General features: G+C 37.8%; 1 long non-coding RNA gene across 1 annotated transcript in view; it reads right to left on the reverse strand.

Moving 5' to 3' along the window:
* Positions 1-1,242: 1,242 nt before the first annotated feature.
* The window catches only part of LOC307002180, a 66,963-nt gene continuing 46,259 nt past the window's right edge, over positions 1,243-21,946 (reverse strand). Inside the window, exons 3-4 of the long non-coding RNA XR_013798433.1 lie at positions 1,649-1,682; positions 1,243-1,415 (exon numbers count right to left, since the gene is read on the reverse strand). This is a non-coding gene — a long non-coding RNA (uncharacterized lncRNA). The remainder of the gene's footprint in view (positions 1,416-1,648; positions 1,683-21,946) is intronic.

The raw sequence follows: 21,946 nt of genomic DNA on the forward strand, positions 1-21,946 counted from the left end.
GAATGAAGAGCAACTGGGTTTGACATATAATGATATCCTGTTGAAATGAAATTCATCAAATGGTAATTACACTCTTTCAAAGACCAAACATTAAACAGTTCAAAGTTCATCACTGGAAATTGGAGGACTGAAATTAAAACTGATTGAAAATACAGAAGCTTAGGAAAGAAAAACACTACACGTTCATTTAGTCATGCAGATGTTGCCACGAACTATATAGCTAGCTGCATGCTAGAAGTTTGTCTGCTCTATGTAGTTAGATATCAAATCTTAATCCCCTCAAGAATCCTTCCAGTCTTGTGGGAGAAGATATCAGAGGAGTTTATTTTTATAGCTCAAGTGTGATTGAGCGAATAGTGAAGCTCAGTGCTCCTCTCATCCTTTCAGCCGTTCGCAAAGAGCTTTGACTTTCTCAAAGGTTTCTTAAACACAAACTAACAGCATTTGTGTTTGGGGTCGTGAGGAGTGTGTCTGTAATCATACAGTATGAGTATTAACATCAGGTCACAGAGATGTCGGAGTGTGTGGCGAGGAGGACAGAAAGTGTTCAGCGCACAAGACTGGAAGTTGTGTTACTCAGGGAATGTGAAGCGTGTGAGATGGCAAGAAGAGAAAATACATGGGATGCTGTACAGAAATAAATATACACCAACAAACAATGTACAAATACATCTTCACTGAGAGTCATTAACTTTACAATAAGGCCTTAACATCTAGCAATACATTTTTTTACAGTATTTATTATTCATTGTTAACTTTAGATAAAAATCAAAGTAAATGTTGAAATTAACATGATCTAAGATTAATAAACGATTAAGAAGTATTCATTGTTAGTTCAAGTCAACTAATGTTAACAAATGGAACCTTAATGTAAAGTGTTAATGTAATATGCATCAGATATAAAACACTCTTTCTTAGTGTCTCTTTTCTCGTCCATGATTGTGTGATTCATCCGTGCATGCCATTCTAAAGATTAAAAATATTTCATTACATATGCAATCTTTTATTACATTACATTCACAAATGTAATTAAAATTTAAATGAAAAGAAAGTAGGGCCTACTTTATACCTCCAAAATGTTTTTTTTTCAATAAAAATAATATTAAAGCTGAACTTCAAATGATTTTCTTTTAGCTTTAGGTAAAAATTACCTAAATGCCATTAAGTTAGTGCAAAAAAACAAAAACAATGTTCTTACTGCATTCAATGTATATTTTAGGTCAGTACAGATTTGGCGGGAAATTTCAGGGTTTTACATTCATTCTTACGCGTTTACGTGTTCTCTTCTAGATATGCTGCTCAGTCAAACATGTTGTAGGACTTCCTTCTTATTGTCAGTGGGTCTCATTCTGTTGAATGACAGATCTCCTCTGATATGGCGACAACAGGCAGCCAAACTATCTGAATCATTCTCTCTGAAAAACAGTGCCAAAGCACAACTGAATTAAAAAAAAAAACTTTGCAAGTAACTTGCAGTTTTATGTTTCAACCACAGATGGCGACAGAGAAGCCAAAGTAATAAGGTCATTGCTTAATGTGCTTCACCCCTTCCCATTTAATCAAATCCCAAAATCACATTATGTGACAATGTAATGAAATACATTATGTCACATTACAGAAGTTAAAGTAATACTTATCATTTACTCACCATGTCACTCTCACCCTGTATCATTTTCTTCCTTCTGTGAAAAACACAAAAAAATAAACATTAGGCAGAATGTCCGAGTTGCTCTTTTTTGAAAAAAAAAGAATAAAATTATTTGTGCAGCCAAGCTGTAAAACTGAAGAAAAAAAAATATATATATTTCAATTATTTTGAAGCTTTATGTGTAGCAAACCAAAATAAGTTCAATTCAAAAATTGTGCCTTTGTTCATTTCAACAAACATTTCAACAAACATGTTCCTGCACGTCATTTGACCAAAAAAGCGACTGCAAATGAGGACAACACTTACAGTATATAGTACTTTTGGTTCTGTTTGGAGATTGTCTGCATGTGTAAATCATCATCCACTTTCACAGCATGGCAAACACAAGCTCAAGTTGTTTTTGGAATAACTAATCCTTTGAATGTGTTGCGAAAGCCATTCCATGTTTCTCTGAGCTACAGAGGATTTGCCATTCATTGCACATGTGTGAAGTGTTGCCTACAGATTTACATCAGAAAATCAATGGATACAAAAAAAAGTCCAAACATTCTCTGATGCTCATATAAACACACAAAGAAAAAAAATGCACGGCTTATGTCCAGAGGGGCAGTAATCAAACATTTAACACTAATGATTCTGTAAATAGCGTCTGGCCTGTGTTTTCCCTCAACATAAGACACCCTGTGTATATTTCATACAGATCGTGCAAAGGTAAAATGGAGTGTGTGTGAATGATACGAGGGCGTTTGGGCTTGTACAGCTGGAGTCCTGGTGCAGACGCCTCAGAGTTCCTGTCCAGCTGAGCAGAGGGAGGAGAAGACTTTACACCTCTCTGACACACACAAACAAACCAGCACTCGAATGCTCTCAGACAAACAAACACAGAGGGCTCAGGATATCATCCAAAAAAAGAAAACTGAACCGATAGCTTTCAAGGGTTAGAGTTGAGCTCTCTTATGTCTTTCACTGCCTGTCTCTGTATATATCACTCACTCCATCTGCCCACATGATCGGAATTAATTTCTGACTGACCACCTCTCATCGAATGGGGCCGGCTGGCCATTCGATGGAAAAGTTGACGCACCGAGTGACTGTGTAAATAAGAGACTGTTTAAGTATTTAGATGTCTATGTTTGTGAGTGTGGCTGGACGGTATGTGTGAACAAGTGTGTGAATATTAATAAGAGAATATTTGTGTGTTGGAAACTGTGGTCCAGAAAAAATAGTTAGCAAACTAAATCATTTGCTGAATCATAAATGAGTTTTCCAGCATTTGCTTGAACACCAGATCATAAGCTGCACGTATGCAAATGAACACTTCCCTCTGAATCATGCAGCACACATATTTATTTATATCATCCTTTGCGATTTGATAATCCCACTAAGCAATATAACAATGTCCGTTACTCATTTGTATACGATAAAACAGCACAAGATGAGCAAACTGACGTTAGTCAACATATAAAATCTAAATTCACTCTATACTTCCTTAATACGTATTGTGCACAATTTATTGGTGAATGCTATTATAAAAGAACAAAATATTTGTTGCCATAGTCTTTCATAAAAAAGAATGGCTTCTTCTTCAGTAGTGGCCATTTTCACAATGATGATAGCAAAAGTAAGTTCCACATCACATTTTTTCCCATTTCACGCTGATATGCTGAAGATGTACTGCAAATGCTATTTCATATGCAACCAATCATACACAAATTCCTCCAGTGGTTTCACACCTGATCTGTGACTGTGCAAATACTTTTCTGGTGTAGGCCTATATAGTTGTGTATAAGTTACTCCACAACATTGGCATGTGTACAAATTTTAGAGCCCTCAGTATAGACGGAAAAATCCTGTGTAAGTAAACAAAAGTTCAAGTCGAGGATAACCACAGAGACATTACAGAAAACCGACCTCTTGTGTCTCCTGCTGTCTCATTGATAGGGCAGCATAGCGATTACATTAACCATCAAACAGAGGGTGTTTTTGCTCTCTTGTTTGGTGTCTAGTGGTTCACCACAGTTTGGTGGGATTAACTTGATTAATGGCACCAATAGTCTCTGCACTGTACGTCAGAGTTCTGCAATGCAGGATTTCTCACCATTATCTTGACCAAGTTATTTTGAAATGATTAAACACAGCCCTTCTTGCCAAACACATATGAATCTGTCTTCTCGATAAGGTTCTGGTTTTATTCAAGGGCTACATTATATTTTATTTTATAGGCCAGAAAAATCAGAAATTCAACCTCTTTACATTCATATTTATTCATTTTGCTGACACAACACTTTTTAAAAAAAATCCTAAGCTAACAAAAGAGGATAATACAAGCATGAGCTACAGATAAAAGTCATTTGACATCTCATGTGTCTCCTCTAGAGTTTTAGAAGAGATCTAAACAATGATTCGAACTGTGCTTTGATTTGCCATGATATCAATGCTGCAATCAAACGTCAGAAATCTCAATAGGAACTTTCGGTAGCACTTTATTTTACATCCCTGTTCCCCATGTACATACTATGTACTTCTAGTAATTACATTTAGGGTTAATACAATTAGGTTTAATAGGTACTAACCCTAAACCTACCCATAAACCTAACATTAACCCATGTATTTACCTTACATTACCCAGTACTTTCTAAGGTAAGTACACAAACGTGCATGCACTGTAAAATAAAGTGCAATCGAACTTTCTTTATACATCAAATACTGTATGTCAATAATTCTCTCATTTGTGTCCGTTTTGACAGGTTTACCTCAAAATTAACATTGTTATCATTTACTCACCCTCATGTCGCTCCAAACGTGTGTATGAGGGTTCGTTACACGACAACTATACTTTGTAAAAGGTTTTGCCTTTGCGTTTTTTCACGTACAGGCGACAACGATGTCAAAACGATCCCAGTTCACATGGATCCGCGAAAACGATTAAAAACGTTGTATTATGCATGCCAGGCCAGTACTTGGCGATGTCAACTTGTAAAGAAACACTACATGTCTATAGACTGACCAGGTAATACGCATGTATTTGCGATTAGTAGTTTACACAGAGACAATAACGGTGTCATTTTTAAAAAATTGCACGTTGAAACCGTTTTCAAAAGTTCGCATCTTCAGGCCCCCAAAACGCTTTTGTTGTAAATGAACGGCCAAAACACATAAAAAGTGTTCCGCTTTTTGTTGAAAACGGTGTCGTGTAACCAGCCCATAAGTTTAATTCTTCTACAAAGGAAAATATTACAACGAATGATACTAAACAAGCAGTTTTGGTGCGCATTGACTTCCATTATAAGGACAAAATAAAAGAAACCAAAACAGTGAGACTTTCCTCGAAATATCTTCTTTTTTGCTCCACAGAAAGAAAATCATACAGGTTTGGAATGACATGAGGCTGAGAGTTAATGATGACAGCATTTTCATTTTCAGGTGAACTATCCCTTTAAGCAATTTGAGCAAAAACATTTAATAAACAATGTATATTTAAATTAAACATAGTCTATTAAGGCTCTACTAAGACTACTACTCTACTACAAAAATGTCCGTTGGGCATGCATATGGTCTTGGTGTATGTGTGGATGTATATGCACTTCCTCTTTCCCAAGTTCTCTTTGTCTTTGGGAATGTGCTGTACTGCTGGAATCAGAGGGGATGGAGTGTGCAGTGGATCATGTAACAGAGCACATCTATCACTTAGCCTGTATTTGTGCAGGCCTCGACTCTGAGCACATGGAGAGGGAAGGGGAGCGCGAGGGAAGGTGGGAGAGAGGAAAAGAGGGGGGTCGGAATGAACAGGAGCGTCTTTGTAAAGCACCCGGGCATTCCGTGCTCCGAGTGCTGTGACATCCAACCCCTCACAATGGGGCTCCTTTAAGACTCCAGGAGCGGAGCTTGGGGAACATGGAGGGGAAATGAGTTAGTACAACTCTACAATCCCACATCAAATTCACTGTCATGGCCTCCGCAGGGAGCCGCGCAGCCTGGGCCGGGGCCCGAACGTCACCCCAAATTCACCCAAATCTTCTATTTTCACATACCATTAAAGGCAGTGGCCTGTGACTCTATAAACTCGTCTGATGTAAACCCCCGTCCAGAGCTCAGAGGGTGGTAATGGAAACTTTATTAGAAAGTTCAAGACTTGAAATTTCCGATCATTTACTTCATCCTGACCCTCCTGTAACTAAGAATTACCACATGTATTTTTTGGCAGATGGCGATTTCAAAAGTGTCTGGATTTTGACCTTGTAGAATGACTTTGTATTTAGAGCTCATGTCAACCCACTCAATGATCCAAGACTAATAAATGCAATACCCATCTTATAAAGAAACATTAGTTGAACTCCATCCCGACCACCAGATTGAGTAAGTTGCATACTACTGATCAAGTTGGTCTCTGTGTCTTAACCTGAACCAAATCTAGTTATTCCTCGCTCATCTTTCTATTAAAATGGGTTAAAGGTGAAGTATGTAAGATTCTATAAAAAAATATTCTTTTTAACCCAGTTTTTGGTTCATTGATATTATTCGTTTGCCAATCATGCGTTTATCTACCCAAAAAGTGTAAACATTGAGCCACAGGAACCATCAAAACACTGAGAGTGGAGCACTCAGATCTGTCCATCTCTTTCCTGCTCACCCTATAATAAGAGTTTGGGGCGTGGCTACTGCAGCAGGCGGAGCCTAAGCCGGTGTGGGACCACGGCTGACGTGTTACATGTTCACTTCAGTCACAGAAGTGCAAGCCACAATTTGTAAGGATTAAACAGGTCATGAACACTTCAAAGCGATTGGGGCATTGCGATGCAACGTACTACAATGGACACTTCAATACAGCATGCACCCATTCAGAATGACAAATGTTTCAGTTTATAATGTTTGTTTGGATGTGTCTAGTGTAGACCTAGACCTCAAACAGATGTGGCACGTCACAAGCACCCGTAATAACTGTATTTGTGATTTTTGAGTTGGGGGAGCGCTAGTAAAAAAAAAAAAAACGATACCAAAATGTATTTAAAATATACATTTATTTCATACTAGGTATACTACAAATCCATTAACATATTTACTGACATATTGCTTGAGACAAACTTATATAAATATTAATTAAACTTTCTTCTATATTGCACAATGCACATTTCTTAATATTAATCCTAAAATGTGTTTTAATATCACTATTAGTAAGGATAGTATGATCTCTGTATAATACCAATCTTTAAATGCAAGATATTTAAAGTGTACCTAAGTATACTTGCAATAGTTTTACTTTAGCACAATCAAATACTTAAGTATATGTTTAGTTGAACTTCATTATTTCTGGATAACTAAAGTGCATTAAGTACAGAATTAGATGTTCCAATTTAGCAGACTTTAAGTATCCCAAAAATACAATTGCATGGTATTTATATTCAGTACAATGAATTATAAATCCCTTATAATAAACTCAAAATAAACATATAATTTCTCAAAAATAAGAATGGTCAATTTAGAATTTCATGGTGACTTTAAAGCTGCACTATGTAAGATTTGACTCTCTAGTGGTTGAAACAATGTGATTATTTATGTACTTGCTCAATAATAGATTTTTGTACATTTTTAACCCTCCCCCCCAAAAAAATCTTCCGTAGAGCACCTTTTAAAAAACACGACCTCAATCCTGGCAATTTTACTTGACTGGTTGAATGAGTTGAATGTCCAGAGGGCAGAGACACTCACAAACATGCTGCTGGTGTTTGAAATGCCGTGTTAACATTCAAAACTCCATCGTGACTGTCCTTTGGGGCAGAGAAATTCAAATTACTTTCATTTTAGTTTCTACAGTGGCAGCTGGAGCCCAGAGTCAAATCCCAATACAACCAGATGGCACAACGCTTGACGGTACGTGGATGTGTGTTCGTATTTGTATGTGTGTGCGGTTTAATGTGTGGCCTTCAAAGCTCATCTGACTGCTCAGAGGCGGCGAGAGATGGAGGGCAAAGAGAGAAGACAGAAGAAGAAAATGAAGGAATAAATAGGGCGGAGGACGAGAGGAGGGAGAGGGATAGTTTTGGATTTTGAACACAGGTTGTTTGAGTTTGATTAATAGGATGCTTTCTCCCTGTTTTCGTATCCACAGTTTTAATTAAAGGGACCCCCTGGAGAAAGGGAACACTGCATACCCTGACAGATACGACTGGTGAGAAAAGAAAGGCAGTCAGTTACAGAAATGTAAATATAACAGGGCTCACAAAGGGATATGCAGACACTTAGCCTGCCCAATTAATGAGCTCGAATATGATTTCGAGCTTCTTTGTTTGTTTCCATTGCTCTATCCATGGGCCAGTCACGATCTCATGAAAGTGTGTATCTATACCACGAATGTTATTTCTCGTGCCATTTATACGCCAAAAATGTTTTTTTGCGTGCATATGCTACACACTGAAAACCCTTGGGTAGGATTAGGGGTGGGGAGTGTGTGCGTATTACACGCTATAAAGTGCGTATCATATGCACGCAAAAACTATTTTTGGCGTATAAATGGCACAAGAAATAACATTCGTGGTATAGACACGCACTTTCATGAGATCGGGCTGGCCAGTCCTGTGTAAACAACAGCAACTAGCATAACTTAAAACGAAAAAATTCAATTCTCACTATTTACTCACCTTAATGAGAAATGAGGAACACATATTCATATGAGCTGAAATTCCAACAATGACCAATTAGTGAGTAAAAAGTGACTAATTTGTATGAATTTGTACGACCTTACTCGTAACTTCTCTAAAACACAGTGATGGTTTAGATGGGTAGGTCATTCGTCCAAATTCATATGAATTGGGCAACACGTAAACGATTTAGCAAAAAAAACGTTCGTACGAATTAGCAACCTCGTAAAATTTGTACGAAGTGTCATGAGATCGGATTGGATGTGCTCAAGTTACCAATATGAACTTCTTTGTTTTATTACATTACTGGCAAGATCTTTATGGTCATGTGACCATGTTAACATCAGAAGAGCCATGTACAGTTCACTGATACCAGAAAGCTGTAAAACCCCTCCTCACGCCAATTAAAGCACACTTGGTTTTCTTTCCCCAATGCCTTATTTTTCTATTTAGCTCCTTATTATTATCATCTTTCCCCTGCTCTAACGAGATGAGAAAATACTTGCTCAGTACGTGATCCTTTGGGAGCGGGGAAAAAAACAGCAGAATGGAAGCAGGAGAGATGGATAAGCGTAGGTGAAGCGAGATAAAAACAGCAGAGGTGAAAGCTCAGATTCACAGTGAATGCGGGAGCTGTGAACTGTGCTCAATAAAGTATCTTTTTTTTATATTCTGGAGACGAGATGTAAGAATGCAAGGAACAGACTGCACTGCTCACACATTAGTCATATCTCGTAGGGCTGATTATTTGATTAGGACTCTGTTTGTGGCTCCAGTCTTTGTAGAATATTTCTCAAGCAGCTGAACCATATTTCAAAAACTTGCAAAGATGTAAATTCCATCATGAGCGATTCACGTTTCAAAGGATCTTTCCCTTTATGACCGCAACATTAATCATCGGTGGCCTGGCTGAGGGTCAGGACCACAAAATTGTAAGAACAAGCAAGCAGACAAGGAAATTCTGATTCAGCTTTTCATAATCCAGACTTCTGAACTGCACAAGCTTTTGCAAATATTACCACTGTAGTGTATTATACGGAAGCCTAAAAAAGAATAGTCACACTGTGAAGTATATCATTTACAGCTACAAGAAATAAAGTCACAAGTGCGAGACACGGTCACATTAGGCATGTTTACATGTACTCATTTTCCTAATTTACGGAATAAATCCATTCTGATTTTGCATTCTGAAAGTTGTTTATTTGAACCCTAAATGTTCCATTGTGATTCACATATTGGTTTACATGTGCAGTATTCTGAACAAAACATTCACACATATACAACGTCCAGTCACTGTGTTCAGAACTGGAGAAAGCTACCGCAAAATTGTCACTGGAGCAACTGTAAGTATAACTGTCTTTTTTTCTTTGACGACATCTCTAAAAAAGAAAGCTTTTATACTGTATAAAAGTTTTTTTTATACTTTCTTACTGTATATCAGAAGAGCACATTTAGTAAATATTCAGTCTGCACTGACCAATTCATAAATAAACATACACATGTTCATAAATAATAGAACTGTAAACATACTACATGTGTGCAATGTATTTTGAATCAGACAATTGTCAGATTCAAGTGTACATAGTTAATTTTTTCCCTCTTCTTCAGATTAATTCAGGTCTACACCACCCTTTTCAATCTGATCAAATTTAATTTGGATCGAGCTCAATCAGACCAAATTAGGTGTTTACATGAGGCTTTTCAATCCGATTAAGCCATCAATTCGATAATAACCTGATTATTTGGGTGCATGTGTGCAGGAGATGTAGTCACATTATGAATGTGTCACAGTTACAAGAAACAAAGCTTCGATTTCGAAATATTATTGCGAAAGTCTATTGTGAAATGAGAAATTGTGATTTGTGTGTTTGCACAATGCTAACAATTCATATCTTGCCTCACACCTTTTGAAGATTATATGTGAAGAGATCAAGTTTTGTTTTATTACTTAGAAAATCTGGAAACCGGGATCATCAGTATTTCTGGCAAGATCATTAGTGCTGTGGAGAAGGATCAGTAGTTTGGGTTAGGGAGATGTGACCATGTTAACTTCAGAAGTGTCATGTACAGTTCTCTGATACCAGACAACTACTGTATAAAAACCCTCCTCACACCAATTAAAGCATATGCAGCTCTGTCCCCTTTCTCCCTGGTTTTCACTCCTGAATGCATTATTTTTTTATGTATTATTTGGCTTCTAATTATTGGATTTCTACCGAGATGAGAAAATACTTGCTCAGTACTTGTTCCTTTGGGAGAGCAGAGCAGAAAAGAAATGGAAAACTGTTTGAAAACAGTCATTATTTTTTCAACTTCATTTAGAGGAATTTGTCTCCACTATATGATTGTGTTTGTCTTCTCATGCACCGTTGACAACAATGATCTCAGGTCTTCGATGTCCGTATCAATGACCAGCTGATGAAGTAAACATTAGCCCAATGATGACAGTGCAACTTGCTGCAAACCTGGCACCCTGCTGCAAAGCGCATCTGCCTGACATACTCACTCACACACTTGCTACAGCTGGGTATACACACTTGCTCTACTTTGATGTTCACGGCCTCTGCATCTGTGCTCCAAAAATAAATGCAAGAGCAGTTTGCCACTCTAGAGACACATATTCCAATGAGTCACCCTGTCAATCCCCAAAGAGATCCGGCAAAAGAGAGCGGAGACCCAATACCAGACTTGGGAGACCCAATACGGAGACTCTGCAACAACTGACAGAGAATATACATTATATTAGTATGTATGTATACATGCACAATTCTATGTATGTATATCCACAAAATACACTGACTTACAATGAAAAATTATTGCAACATGCAAATAAATAAATAAATAAAATAATAAAGCTGCAGTCTGTAGTTTTTCCTCTTTGTTATCAACTTTACGTGGGTTGTGCCTCGGCATGGCACAGCGCGGATGAATCCAATGTTTTGAGGAGAATGTGCGGCTGTCAGTCACCGCGCTGGTGTGGATACTAGCATTCAGAATCACAGATTATACTTTTTGGAAGTATGACCAACATAAGAATTGTCACCGGAAAATGTAATCTGAACAAGTAACATCCACTGTTCTGACCAACTAAGGGAAATAAAGCATTGTCGTAAATCGCGCTGATTAAATCTAACGATCGCTTATCATATCACGTCACACCGTGCAAATGATACTTTCTTCTCAAATTGTTAATGTTAACAACATCAGCATTGCGTGACTACATTTAATGCCCTTCCGATATTTACTGTTTCATTTATCTTGTTTTACAAGGGGCCGGTTGCAGTCTCTTTTATTCTGTAGCCATTCCGAAGTCTGAACAAAGTCTTTTACATTTTACAACTGGTGAATCTCTAGTTGTCACTGGTGATAGTTGTTTGAACCGCCATCAAATTGATAAGTTTAATTATATTAAGTGCTGTGAGAAAAGGCTACAAATCTCCAACACCAACATCCTCACACGCAATATATCCTGGCTATACTAGCCGAGACTCCTCCTTTAGATGTGAAGTAATGACGCAAAGACATGCTCGAATTTCCCATGGAAATCCACCAGTATCACAGGAATTAAAAACATTACAAGCTTACCGTTTCAAATCAAGCTAAGGCAAGCAGATAGTTTTGAATACTGGCTGGTTATATACTTGCTCAAAAATTTATTTTGGATAATTTTTCACCAAAAAAAGTTACGGAATGCAGCTTTAACTTATAACTTCAGTTCAAATGTCCAGGTTTGGTAAGATTTTTACATGAAAAGTCTCTTATGTTCATCGAGAATGCATTTATTTGATTAAAAATATCGTATTTATATAGTACTATAGTGACAATCTTCTGTGTCACGATCCTGATAGTGTTCAAAAGGCTTTTCTTGTCATTATCAGTGTTGTGCTGCTCAATATGTTTTTAGAAACCTTGATACAGTTTTTCAGGATTATTTGATGAATATAGAAAGGTCAAACAAACAGCATTTATTTGAAATAAAAATCTTTTGTAACATTATAAATGTCTTTACTGTCAATTTTGATCAATGGGGTACACAATACATTTCTTTTAAACAAACAAAACAAGGGGGAAAAAATCTTACAGCCCAAAACATTTGAACATTAGTGTGTGTATGTGTACTTAAAGTTTTTTTCCTGTGAAAATAATTTCTTCATGCCTTAAAATAGTTTGACTCCTAACTCTATACACAGAACCATGAATATGCATACACAAACACGCGCACACACACACACGCACACACACACACACACACGCACACACGCACACACGCACACACGCACACACACACGCACACACGCACACACACACACACACACACACACACACACACACACACACACACACACACACACACACACACACACACACACACACACACACAGCATTGTATTTTTTATATATTATTATTTTTTACAAACATAGAGCATATTTGTTTTTAACCTGGAGAATCATTGGTTATTACTGTTTCTTTACAATATTAACAGTGTTCCTGACCTTTTAAGAAGACTGTTTTCTGAATCCAGAGAGGAAAAAAAAAAAAACGTTAACTGAATTATAAATTCATTACATGGCAAAATATATAATTGGCTGTTCCAACACATGCACTCGTCTGTAAGAAATATGATATTTGAATAACATCAGGCACACGCTGTTTAAACACAGACTGAGGATGACTGCAATGGAAAAGCATAATATTGATGGTGAAATGGTTGGCTAGATTATTTAAGCGTCTGCAAACATTTTAATAGTCTGATTCGTCTATAATTCGAACTGATTTTACTGTTAGTCACTGGAATTTTCAAATGGAACAGCAAATCAGGATTTTTCCTGAATTGGGAATAAAACTCTTTCCACTGCAATCAGCACCGCTGTCATTTTGCCATCTGCTCTGTTCTCATGTGGTTTTTAGCAGCGTGCTGGTCTCCTTGTTGTTGTGCTATCCTCGTGATAACACTCCCAGCGGTTTCAGTTGCCCCAAAATGTTCGAGTTGACTCATCTTCTCAATTTATGTGTGTGTGTGGTTTGTGTGTATGTTCTCTAAACAGAGTCACACTCACTTAGATGCGGCTAAATGACAGCAGCTTTTTTCATACGCCAGACACCGTGGACTGCATCTCAGGGAAAGCAACCATCATTACAGAGAGAGAAAGAAAAAGTCTGGTATTGGGAATGTGGATGGGAGAAATAAGTGCAAGCATAATTATGATAATGAGAGGAGGACAGCAGGGAGAAGGTAGATATTAATGACAGCTCATTATCACAGTCAGAGACATCAAGCACATCTCTCTCTCCTTGTCTGCATGTAAGAATCAGACCTTTGGCAACATATCCAAAAAGCAGTCACTCGCCTCTATTTCTGATTTTGTCGTTTTCTTCATTCTCATGTTCACTAAATCCTTTGCACCAGCAGACTTAAGTTTCAGTCATTCTATTCGTTTCGTCCTTTTCTCCTCTTACAATTACACATACAAAGCATGCCTTTACTGTAAAAATTAAATATTATTAACAGTTTTTATATCATATATACAAATATAATTTGCTGACTTTAAAAGGGTTTTTCAAAGGCAAATACAATTCAAAGACTGATTTATTATCTCAATTATATCCACCTAACAGCATTTCTTCTATATTTATTATATTCTATATTATATTATAAATGCAATGGGGACCAAAATAGCGATAATACAACATTTCTCATTCTAGAGTTCTCAAATTATATTATTAGCGTAACATTTTAGTAAAAAAGATCCAAATTAATTTTGGAAAGTCATAGCATTTGTTTTGTACTCTTTTTTGCTGTATGGATTTTCAAAATCCCCAAACTTTGTTTATTTACAGCTTTAAATTAGATTTTGAATGTGGTCTCCGACGTTTGGACCTCACTGTATATATTAAAGAACTGTGTTTGTGGCACAGAGGGGAAGGATGTGGAGGTGGATGTTTCCCCCCCCTCTTAACAAGCATTTCATTCATTAGAACACGGGAACAGGAGGGATGCAATTTATCCCATGTGCCTTTGTTCTGTGAAAATGAAACACTCTGTGAAACATAACTGGGAACAGCCTCAGAGGATAACACACACACAGAGAAAATACTCTGCTGGGCACCTAAAACAAAAATATCAGTTTAGGTTTGGGGGGGGGGGGGGGGGGGGTAGGACTGGTCTAGTTACCTCCCCCCATTGTTTTGTTTATCTATATCTGTGTAATGTAAGATTAAAAACTCAAAACATTTCTGAGGATGAGAGGGAGGAAGAGGAGATCCGGCTCATGAGCAGCTCAGCAGTTCTGGAGAACATCCAGGGGCAGAAAGACTCAGAGGGTACAAGGTCTCCTCACCGTCTTGGAATGCTTGAAGCCCAAGAGGGGAGGAGGGTCACGCCTGTGTTAAATTCAGACCCAAGGCCTCATTTTGGATGGAAGCCATCCGAGCATGTGCAATCATCCAACCTGCACGCACCCCAGTGGTCTGCATGAGCTCTTACTTTTGATAATTAGCAAGCCCGCTGCTTTCTGTCATGGCTGCTTTTCCAGCACTCTCCCTATTCCATGACTTTTCCCAGCCTGAAGGGCTTTCAGGGACGACTCAAACAGACAGAGCTTCCTAATGAGGAAACGTGCAGGGCCTTGTTGATGGGGGGGGGGGGGGGGGGGACGCAACGCATGCATTATATCATATATCCTTTGTTTGAGCTCATTTTGTTCGGTTTCTTTACTTTCCTCTGATAATTACTGATGTTTTCCTTGAGCCTGGAATTTAGTAACTGCGCCTTTGTGGACAAGATGAATCACAGTCTTAGAAAAAGAACTAAAGCAGATATCAGAGAGCTCACTGTGAAAAGTGTTTAGTCCTAGTGTTTAGAATGGAATATTAGTGTACTGTTCACTGCTTACTGCACACTATAATAACAATAAATCGCATCTCTTGAGTTGGTACTTATCTTAAGTATGTTCTATGAAGTATGAATGTGTGTGTAGTATGAATGTAATCTGGACGTACTACATTCACCATGTTGTCATTATCATGACGACCTGCGTCAGTTACGTCCATTCCCACTGCCATTCATACATCCTCTCCCGTGGCCTTTTTACCTACTCTTTTGAGTACTGTGAAGTCAGACATACTTATTTTGTCACATTGCCTACTGTTTTTTTTTTATCTACTAGGGAAGTATGCAATTTCGGATGCAGCCATCATCTCACGATAAACATTTCAAACATTAGTATGCCATTTTGTTTTGTTCAAGACCTTGTAACATTGCACATTTTAGAGAGTGACATATAGTTGTTATATCAAACATAACATTTCTAGCAGTTCGAATAATCAATAACAAAATGTTATGATGGTGGCAGACATTACTTGCGGTTCATTCATTGCGGTGGTTTGCGGATATTCAATGCAGAATATTAGTGGTGTTTCGTTTCTCATTGATTCAATGTTATTGAACCAATTAATTTGGTTGAGTTAGTGATTCAATGACTATCAATGACAGTCAGTTGTTTCGTTCCTGAATGAATAAGCGATTTTGAAAAAATTATTTGGTTAACTAAACAATTCGATGACTCACTTATATATATAGACAGTCACTTGTCACCACCTACAAGCATAAAATCTACGGAAAGAGTCCACTAATGCACAGCGAGACAGTCTGTCTATAACAAACACAAATAAGCGACGTGAAACCCGATCAACCACGATTCATTCGCTTCTTTTTTAACATGACATTTAAGGAGAGGGTAAATTTGACTGTACAGAGACAAATGGTTCTTCAATAATAGACTATAATGCGGCAAAACAGTTGCTCAAATACTGGCACAGCAGTTGAACAGTTGTACAAATAAAACCAAATAAATTATTGGAAAATGTGTGTTGGCTCTGTAGTCAGAATTTCCTTCTGTATTAAAGTAATAAACACTGATTATTTTAATAAGTACCAATTATGTGTGTAAAGCCAGCCAATCAGATTGGAACAAGTTTGATCCCCATTCAAGTTCCACTTTAGATTAACAAATTTATTCAGATTCATTTTAGTTTACTTGACATCAAGATATCTTGGCAGCACATCACAGTAACAGTTTGTATCACACCGTATCACTCCATCTTTCTCTCATACTCTTTCTCCGCAGCTTTGAGTATAGAGGGGTGTCACACTGTAGCATGGGGGAGAAGTGCCATGTTAAAACCACAAGCGCTATTTTCCTTTGTTGTGGAAACTGTAGACAGGACTACGAAAGTCAGCATCAGGGAGAAACCTTTCTTTTGCACACTGATCTGAGGAGCCGTGCTGAAACACTTAAACTGCATTCTCTATTTTGACTGCAATGTCAGATAAATATACATAAACACACATATAGGCAAATCCCTGCAAACACAAGTTTGACAGACTTACTGCAACATCACCCCTGATGTCACATGTTCCACGGCACGGATAGCTGTTTATCTACTGCATTTTTACCTTGTTTGTATGAAATAGTTGATGTCCCATGACTTCAAACGATGTGGCATTTTTGGAAAATTGTGCTTTGCGCTTTGAGTATAGATGATATCTTACCAATCGACATCCGCCGCCTGCCTTCATTTACCACCCGTGACTACAGGCCAGCCTGTATTTCCCTGCTTTCTGACAATCCTTCTTCATTAGATCAGTGTGTGGGTGGCCTGGTAGTCAAACAGCTGAGTCTGCTCTGTTGTCTGAGAAATCGCAAGGGTAATTCCTTTCACACATACAATTTTTTGGCCCAAGGGAACGCTGCATGGTCCAACTGCGACCCATAGACATCACCAGACGGTTCCCAGTACAGCTATTTTAAAACAAATCTTCACATTGCTTTATTTTGCATTATATCAGACTATATTGGGTAGAAATATATAAAACATTAAGTGACTACAGACAAAAAAAAAAAAAACTTCACTGCTCTGGGTCACTAAATCATCCTGCATTCTCGCCTTGAAGGGATAGTTCAGCCAAAAATGAAAATTATGTCATCATTTACTCACCCTTCAAGTTGTTTCAAACCCGTATTAATTTCTTTCTTCAGCTGAACCCAAAAGAAGTGAAGAATATGGGTAACCAAACATTTGATGGACCCCATTGTCTTCCATATGGTAAAAAATACTATGGAAATTATTCATACAGGTTTGGAACAACTTGAGGGTGAGTAAATGACAACAGAGTTTTCTTTTTTGGCTGAACTATCCCTTTAAGTCCCAGCGCTGACCTTAAGCTCAGAGGTCAGAGAGATATGAACAAGGGTGAATTATTCCAATAGGACCAGTGTCCTGAGGCCTCTCACCTCCTGTGATCTCTAACAGATCTCAAACAGCACTTAAATGTGTGCAGAAAGGAGAAATGTTATTTATTTCCTCAACACAGTTCCTTCTGAATATCTTACTGCTACATTATAGTAGTTTACATCTACATGATATGCAATATTCACAATTGCAATGTATTACGCACATTTTATTTCTCATAATTAATGTAATTTTACACTTTACATAAAAGTTTTTAATGTTGTGATTGACCTCTGATTGGTTTGTTTCATGCCATATGCTAATATCTTTAACGAATAAAAAAAAAAATCCATACATAAATATTTCAACAAACTATCATAAATCAGACAACAAATACAGCATGTGCTCTGTAGCAAGCGTTTGATGTAAGATACGGACCTTGAGTGTGATGACAGGAAGAGACCTCCAAAGAGGATGGGGCTCTGGGGCAAGATTATACTCGAAAAGACTTCATGAAAACAAGAGCCAAAACATAATTTTGGGTTAGGAAATGTATAATATGTATACTTTCTGTTCTTCATTCCCTACTGAATATACCCACAGACCTTTACAGAAATTCCCTGCAGAGTTTTGTAGAAGTTTTGAGGACTTCTCATATTCATTTTCACCAACCCATTTAAATTAATCTGATACATTTAGATGAAACCCAGCAGCCGGCCGAGCATCTGGAGCACTGGGAAAATTCCACCTGTGGGCTATGGGCCCAGCAAACAGAAATATATATGTACCGCATATATTTATTAAACCCTGGACCAGGTTGTTTGAGTTTGCCGGCCAAATGATTCAGTTTATGAGGGGAGGAGAGTGGGAGGGAACATCTATAAATCTAACTTATGCGGGCCAGTTAACTGATCCAAGAATCCAAACTCACCCATTCTTCATATCAGCTCGAGCATCTGCCTCAGACTGCGTTACTGACGTGTCATTGTTTCCAGCACTTCTGCAACCAAAACATTGAAAAATGTACCTCTGCAATTGGTTGGACAAACAGTTTCATCCCAAACCCAACCGTTGAGTCAGTTTTGATCAGTTCTGTCCATACAGGCTGTTCAAACAAAAACATTGCAATATGGTTTGATGTCGCTAATGGTGCACATCACCTTTGAAAATGTCAAAAACACTTGAGTAAAAGCCAAAGATGCAGGTCATTACAAAAAGACGCAGTGACATTTAAAGTAAAGTGAAAGAGGACGTTCCACGGAATAAATCAAGTCATGCAGTCAATGACCGTTTAAAGCCACTCTCCTGTTTATTTAATGCACTTATTCCTTACATTCCCAGAAGAGCTGTCATACATTGTCTTCTTAATCAAGACCTTATATGAAGACCTCACCATGCACCCCTGCAGGGGGGGCTGAGGTCCCAGGCGTGAGCGAGTGTGTGTATGTGTGTGTTTGCCTGCTCCTCTAACAGGATTATTAGCCAAATTGGTTCCAGTTGAAAGAGATTAGGAACGCAATTATTTAGGAGCAGGGGATGTGTCTGTCTCTCTCTATCTGGCTCTCTTTTTATCTCCTTCACCGTTATGACCACCACAACCACTGGGAACCATATGGATGCTTGTGAATGTATCTTATACTTCAACCTTTCAGTGATTTCAGAGAGAAAATAATGAGATTTTAAGGCTAAAGAAAATCCAATCAGATTCCTCAGTGTATATCTTTCCTTCAGAGAACCGGCTGCTGCTTTTGATGCTGTAATTAGTGTATATATTGACACCGATGTGGGTCTTGTTCATTAATCAAAAATGAAAAATTCATATTTGAACAGTGTTGTAAAAAAATCAGATTGGCAATTTGGCATTGCTTCTTAAAGTAAATAAGCCTTTAAAAATGCACTGTTTTTTTGCTGCAACACCAACATTAACAGTTGACTATCAGACAACGGAAAAAGGAAAACATTTAATACATGCAGGAACACACGCACACGCATGCACGCACGATTTTTATACTGTACAAACTTTATATTCTCTCACCTTACAATAACCCTACCCCTAAACCTACCCATCAGAGAAAGCTTTCTGCATTTTTACATAATTTTTTATGATTTATAAGTCTGGGTCCTCATGTGGATTAAAACATGTTCCCACAAGGTCAATTTGGACATTTGAGTATAATGTAGAATACCAGGACCCCACACATTCTCTCTCTCTCTCTCTCTCTCTCTCTCTCCAAAAAATCAGCTGAGGAAATGCAAAAAAAATGCAAAAATGCAACAACAAAAAAATCTCTCTCTCTCTCTCTCTCTCTCTCTCTCTCTGAAAAGCTAATTTCAAACTACTTTATCAAGCCACATGCTATTGCTGTTCATCATTTAAAATAGAGAAACTAGTTAAGTTACCCCCTTTGAAAAAGAAGTGTGCTTAATTGTATTGAAAGTTCAAATATATATATATAAAAAAACTGTAGATAATATAATATCAATGAAATAAAATGCCATTTAAGTTTATCACACTTATATGTACGCTTTAAAAAGTTTTAGTTTAAAGTGCATTTTCATATTTTGTCATGCTTTAAAGACGTACACTTATTTGGATTAACATACCATAGCATCACATATAAAGTACAACTAATTGCATAAAATAAAACTCTAAAACATTTTTATTTACTAGTAAAATAAAACATGCAATAAAGTGACAGAACACATTACATTCAGGTTGTACGTAAGTATATTATTTCAGCAATCTTTAAAAGTATTTTTAAAGTATAAGTATACCGAAGTGTCCTTCTTTTAAGCAACGGACCTATATATATGTATTTTATATATATATGTATATGAACAGTTGATAATAAACAGCTACTTTCACGCTACTAAGGAGTTAGTTACACTCTAACGGTGCATTTTTTGTAAAGATTTATTTTAGCTTGGTGTGCCTTTCTAGCAGTGCTGTTTGCAATGCAAAATTAAATCTGAAATGAATAATGGCTCATAGCAGACGGCGGTTTAGAAGGAGGAGGAGGAGAGATGTGAGCAAGTGTGAGAGGGAGGCAGAGATCCAGAGACCCAGACATTCATAAGTCAGTCATAACTCACAATGTGTCCAGAGCCCTCTTAACATGTCTTCACCCCTTCACTCATTATCACGTGGAGCTGAGCTCTGTAATCCTGGAGCTGCGCTGTGTTCCTGTCCAACTCTGGCACATTCATCACCTTTCATCACTTTGAGCTTTACATCTCTCTCTGGACCACATCTCCCAAGCATGAGTGTGTATGCTGTGTGTGTGTGTGTGTGTGTACGCGCTGCTGGTGGATTTGGGGTGTTAAGAAATAAAGGCAGCTGCTCGGGCACAAGTAGGCGAAGAGATTACCAATAAGAATGATATAAGCAGGAATAAAGAGAGTCTTATTGTGTAAAAATACACAACGATAAGACTCTACCTCTTTATGGCTCAGGAGGAGATAGCAGGTAGAGATCAAACCCCTTAACTTTGTTGAACCAATCATTTGCCGATCTTTCATATACACACACAGATATATATATATATACACACACTGATCAGGCTAACATTATGACTACTGACAGGTGAAGTGAATAACATTGATTATCTATTCATCACGGCACCTGTTAGTGGGTGGGATATATATAGGCAGCAAGTTTTTGTCCCCACACTCACAAAACAACAGAGATATAACAAAACACAAATCATAGGGTTGTACCAGATCATCTCCAAAACTGCAGCTCTTGTGGGGGGTCTGCAGTGGTCAGTATCTATCAAAAGTGGTCCAAGGAAGGCGACAGGCCAGGGCTCATTGATGCACGTGGGGAGCGAAGGCTGGCCGGTGTGGTCCGATCCAACAGACGAACTAGCTCAAATTGCTCAAGCACCATCGAAAGCGTGTACACCCTGTACACCCGTTCATGGAAACGGCATTCCCTAGTGGCTGTGGTCTCTCTCAGCAGGATAATGCGCTCCGCCACAAAGCAAAAATGGTTCAGGATTGGTTTGAGGTGTTAACTTATATCCAAATTCCCCAGATCTCAACACAATCGAGCATCTGTTTTTAATTCAATGACTAAATATTCTATTAAAATCGTGCTAAAATAGATTATCAGGTCAAAACTGGAATATCAAAAATGTATTAAAAATAAAATGTGCAAAATTATTTGCAAGAAATACCAATTATATATATTCCCTTTACACAGCGAGTTGTGGGTGCTATAATGTTTGCCAATCGATTTAAGAGCTCAATTTAACTTTAGGCAATCTGGCACTGTGACGGGATAATAGTTGGTCTACAAATAAACATTCTTGCTTCGAGTGCAAGAGCTCTTGAGGTCAAACCCAGCTAAATGTAAAGATTTTTTTATATAAAAAAAAAAAAAAAACCCAGCTACATGCCATTGATTGCATAAGGAGAGTGTTGTATTTG

This window comes from Phoxinus phoxinus (assembly GCF_949152265.1).
Source record: "Phoxinus phoxinus genome assembly, chromosome: 7".
Classification (NCBI taxonomy): Eukaryota; Metazoa; Chordata; class Actinopteri; order Cypriniformes; family Leuciscidae; genus Phoxinus; species Phoxinus phoxinus.